General features: G+C 45.4%; 1 non-coding gene across 1 annotated transcript; it reads right to left on the reverse strand.

The window, feature by feature from the left end:
• Window positions 1–4784: 4784 nt before the first annotated feature.
• LOC111770077 (U6 spliceosomal RNA) lies at window positions 4785–4891 on the reverse strand. Its single transcript, XR_002803021.1, has one exon. It is a non-coding gene; the product is annotated as a U6 spliceosomal RNA (small nuclear RNA).
• Between the last annotated feature and the right edge of the window lie 335 nt (window positions 4892–5226).

Consider the following 5226-nt stretch of genomic DNA (forward strand, 5'->3'; position numbering starts at 1 on the left):
GGTTGGAGACATCTACAGTCGGGATGACTTCACTGAACTGAGACTTGAGATGGTCCGTGCAAGGTTCTTGCACAGAGCACAGCACAAAAGCCAGCAGTTAGATGTAGTATTACCATCGTTATAACTTTGAGCATCTGACAGATACATAAACAGGGCTTCAGATTGCTAAGACCCTCGAAGGCCATGTTCCAAGTTTGGGTCTTTTTTCCTAGACAGCAGGGAGCCACTGAAAGCTCTTGAGTTTGGAGAGGGTGTTGAGCATAAGTTTTGTGTTTTGGGGATTTTAACTGTGGCAGCTGGTATGAGAGGGGGTGTGTATAAAACTAGAGTTAGGACATCAGGTAGGAGGCAGTTCCAATAATCTAAGAGGGGCCTGAAGGGGACCGGGGCAATGGGCTGGAGAAGAATGCTGAGACACACAAGAGATTTCATAGAGTTAGACTGGACAGGACTTGGTGATCCATCAGCTATGAGCATTGAGGGAGAGTGAGGACTCTGAGTCTAGGTGATCCCCAGGTTTCTGGTTTAGGTTACTGGGTAGATGAGCCAATCAAAATGTATACAAGAGGAAGAGCTGTTTTTTGGGGAAAATGGAGTTATATATATGGAGCCAGAGCCTTCATTCCAGTGGTTGTCATGACTATTGGGTTCCAGGACTATTTTAGGCTAAATCCCCTTGTAGATTAATTGGAGTTAGTTGTGCCCTGGAGATCCAAACAGAACACGACAAAGCAAATTGGAATTGTAAAATTGGAAGAAATTTGAGTGATCTTTTAATCTAACCCCTTCATTCTATAGTTAAAGAAACTGAGGCTCAGAGAGGGGAAGCAACTTGGGGAAGCCACATAGAAACTTCATCAAGGAAGTAGGACTGGTATTTGAGTGCCCCACCATGCCTATACCTGGGCTTCTTCCCACCCCACCCAAGATGATAAGGACAGACTCTGCTTCAGGCCAAGCAGTTTTCCAGAAACAAGTTAGACTTTGTAATTCCTCCAACGGGGGAATTTTGCCAGCTTTGAGTACACTTGTTCCCTTTTTAATGAGTCCCAGTTTGTGGACATACTAGTGCATGAAGATAGGCACCTGGAGAAGTAACTTCACAAATGGTGGAGGGAGGGGGCCATCAAGCAGAGAGCATGAGCGCCTTGGAGGAGGAGAAGGGGAAGTGGTAATAAGGTGAGGAGAGGCCAGCACTAATGGATAGGGAACAAGGCAGGTTAGAAGTGCTGTGCTGGGGTGCAGAGGGAGGGGGACCCTTGGATGGGTAATTGAAGAAAGTCTAATGAAGGGACAGGCCAAGTTAGAGGAACTAACTAAAATGAGAGGGTGAAAGAAACACTGAGGGTCTTTAGCAACAACCAGAAGCTGTTTTCTTTCTCAGATCTGAAGAGCAGGGAGTGGGAGTAGTTACCAGTACTCTACAGGGCTGTAACTCTAGGAGAGGGCTTTCTTACAGGAGCTGTGGCCTTGGGGAGGAGAATGCAGCTTGGCCCACTCTGGTCCAGTAGGTGTCACCGACTAACTGCCTTGAGTAACTCAAAGGAGGTTTCAGAAGCACTTAATTGTTTCTCCAAATTGTTTTTTTAGTTATATTAAGAGATGCAATCACCAACTGCTGTGAATTGGTCTAAACTCCACGCAAGAGACACGCCTGCACAGACAGGCTGAGAAGTGCCCAAGAAATTACTTTATTTTAATACTAAGATCTCCATCCCAGGAGGAGCTTAGGCCTTATTACCATAACATGTCATGTATGCAGAAGCATGTTTTCAAACTGCACGTGTGTAAGCGAATACCATCATCTCCCTTTTGAATATTCATTCTGATGTGGATTAAGGCTGCCCCAGGTAGAGAAGCCCAAGGTGACCTGGCCTACATGCCGAACTATATGACCCGGTGGATTTTTATGGTATGAATTAGGGCTGCCCCAGGGAGAGAAGCCCAGGGCATCCTCACCTACATGCCAAGCTATATGGCCAGATTCATGTCTAAAGTTATATGACCGCACAATAACCAGACCCCATCTGCACTGAAACCACTTAAAGACTTTTTACATCATCTTTTCTTTTTCCAGTAAAAATAAGTCACATACCCATGCCTTATAAATTTAGCCCTAACCCTCAACTCTGGGCAGCAGCAGGAGCTCTGACTGCCCATGGGTCCTGTCCCCATGCAGCAGCTCTGACTGCCCATGGGTCCTGTCCCCATGCTATTCCACACTATTCTCTAAATAAAAGAGCACTACTGCCAGATCTTGAGAGTCCAAGAAATCTTTCTTTCGACTCCTTGGCTCACCGACCCTGCATCAATTTCTCATCTGAAATACAAGGCCACTGCTTTCTCTTGCTCAGAAAGCCATGGCTTCGGAAATAATTCCCCATGGGCTCCTTATTTGCTGCAAATAAATCTTACTCTGTGAGACAACTACTTCTGGTGAAGGCTTTGATTTCACTCACCAAGTAGTGGATCCATTTTGGTTCGGTAACACAGGGAGGGAGGTGGAAAATAAAGAACTGGATTTTTCTCTACTTCCACCCTTCTACCTCCTGCCTGTGTCTCCCCTTGGTCAAGGCCAGCCAAAAACCAGAGAGCAAGGGAGGTTGGTGATAGAGCCCATAGAGTTTGTTCTCTGGGATTCATGGAAGAGTAGAGAGGGGCAGAGAGTTGTGGGGCAGGGTGGGTAAATGAAGAATATCCAGCACAGGACCCAGGCTCAGATCTCCTCCCGTCTTAATCTTCTTGCTCTTCTAAACCCAACCATGAAAGCCTATCTTGTTTTGAAAAACTTTTGCAGCCCCAGCTCTTTGGGGCTTTAAATTCTCCTTTCATTTTTACCAGTCAATGTCACCCTTACACCAAGCACACTTTGGTGATATGCCAAGTGTCCGTCTTTGCCTGACCTTTAAAAACTCAAGCCCCCTGGGGATCCCTATGCATGTACTCCACCACTCATCCTGGGGCCACAAACAATCAGAATTGGGGCTTTGAGAGCTGCTCATCTTCTCTGTCACAGACCATGCCAATCTTTATCTGAAGATTCTGAAAGGTTCTTTAAGTTTCAGGGTGTATGTCCAACCTTTTCTCAGCCATTAGAAACTGTGAATTGATGTGGTCACTTTCCCTCAAGGCTCCTGTCACTTACACTTTGCCAACCAGTTCCTCTTTGCTGGTTAAAATTAGGGCCAGAGGAGCAGTTCCTGTTGGGAGTAAGGTGGTGAGGGAGAGAAGCGAAGAAGTTTTTAGATTCTCTTTCCTTAGTCAAATGAGACTTAGAGCAGACAAGTTAAGCCTCCCATTCCTTCTAGAGTCAGTCCACACCAGCCTGAGCTTTTTGCAGTCCCTGAAGTCCTGTCTTAATTTCAGCCCAGAACCCCAGTACCTGCTCTCAGACCCCCCGACAGCGATCATGGCCTGCCCATGCATATGCCCAAAGGATGGGAACTCCAAATATTGACTCTTTGTAGCCCCTAGTTACTGTGTGACTCCAACCAAACACCAAATACTATCTATCTGGATATCTATCTACCTGGATCACCACCTACACCTTTTAGCATTTTCTTCAGGTTCGTTAACCCCTTGTGTAGTAGACAGAATAATGACACCCCCCTGCCCCTGACCGCAAAGATGTCCACGACCCAAGCCCCAGAATCTGTGAATATGTTACCTGACACGGCAAAAGGGACTTTGCAGATGTGATTAAATTAAGGATCTTGAGATGGGAAAATTATCCTGGATTATCCACGTGGGGCTGATATAATCCCAAGGGTCTTTCTAAGAGGGAGGCAAGAGGATCAAATTCAGAGGTGGTGTGATGATGGAAGCAGAAAGTGGAGCGCTGCCATTGCTGGAAGGGGGCCATGAGCCAAGGAACGTGGGCTGCTTCTAGAAGCTGGAAAAGACAAGGCAGGAATTCTCTCCTGGAACCTCCAGAAGGAACAGGACCTGGCTGACACCTTGATTTTAGCCCCGTAAGACCCATTTTCAGACTGCTGACCTCCACAACTGTAGCCAAATAAATTTGTTTTGTTTTAAGCCATTAGGTTTGTGGTAATTTGTTACAGAAACAATAGGAAACTAATAGACATTGACGCTCAAAGTGTGGTCTACGGCATCACCTTCACCTGGGAGCTCTTTAGAAACAAAGAACCCCAGACCCCACCCCAGACATACCAAATCAGGATCTGCATTTTAATACCATATCCAGATGATTTCAATGCATATTAATCTGTATGCTTTAATCTTCCCTTGGGGCCCCTATCTACAGATTTAGCTCCAATTTGACCCAATTCAGATTAGGCAGGACCCAGCCCAAGGGAAAGAAATAGATTTGTTGGGACACAGAAGAAAAAATGAGATATCCGTTCCTCCCATCTTTATTTTTAAGATTGGCATCTGAGCTAACATCTGTTGCCAATCTCTTTTTTTTTCTTCTCCCCAAAGCCCCCCTGCACATAGCTGTATATGCTAGTTGTAGGTCCTTCTCGTGCTATATGGGACAGCACCTCAGCATGGCCTGAGGAGTGGTGCTAGGTCCGTGCCCAGGATCCGAACCAGTGAAACCTTGGGCTGCTGAAGCTGGAGAATGCAAACTTAACCACTTGGCCATGGGGCCTGTTCCCCTTCCCCTTTCTTTCTTTTTTTCTTTTTTTTATTAATGTTATGATAGTTTACAACCTTGTGAGATTTCAGTTGTACATTTTTGTTAGTCATGTTGTGGGTACACCACTTCGCTCTTTGTGCCCTCCCCCCACCCCCCCTTTTCCCTGGTAACCACCGATCAGAAAAATATGGATTGCTTCACGAATTTGCGTGTCATCCTTGCGCAGAGGCCATGCTAATCTTCTCTGTATCGTTCCAATTTTAGTATATGTGCTGCCGAAGTGAGCACCCCCTTCCCCTTTCTTTATTACCCAGCTCACTTTCATCAAAGTCTGGTCAATAGAGGATTTGATTCTTAAAAATTATTTTTAAAAATTTAGTTATCTTTTTAATGTCTTATTATTTTTCTGTGGTGCTGAAGATAGGGCAGAAGTAAATTCTTGATTCTGAAATTGTTGCCATCAGTAAACATTGACCTATCCTCATCACATTTGTTGAGGGATCAGCTATGTTACTGGCCCTGAGTAACCAATGAGCCAAGAGGGAGGGGCATTTCATCAGAAATGATAAAGCAGGACTTGTTACAGTTGTAGAAATTAGATCTGCACGCTGCCCAGCCAGCAC

Source organism: Equus caballus, chromosome 22 (genome assembly GCF_041296265.1).
Source record: "Equus caballus isolate H_3958 breed thoroughbred chromosome 22, TB-T2T, whole genome shotgun sequence".
Classification (NCBI taxonomy): domain Eukaryota; kingdom Metazoa; phylum Chordata; class Mammalia; order Perissodactyla; family Equidae; genus Equus; species Equus caballus.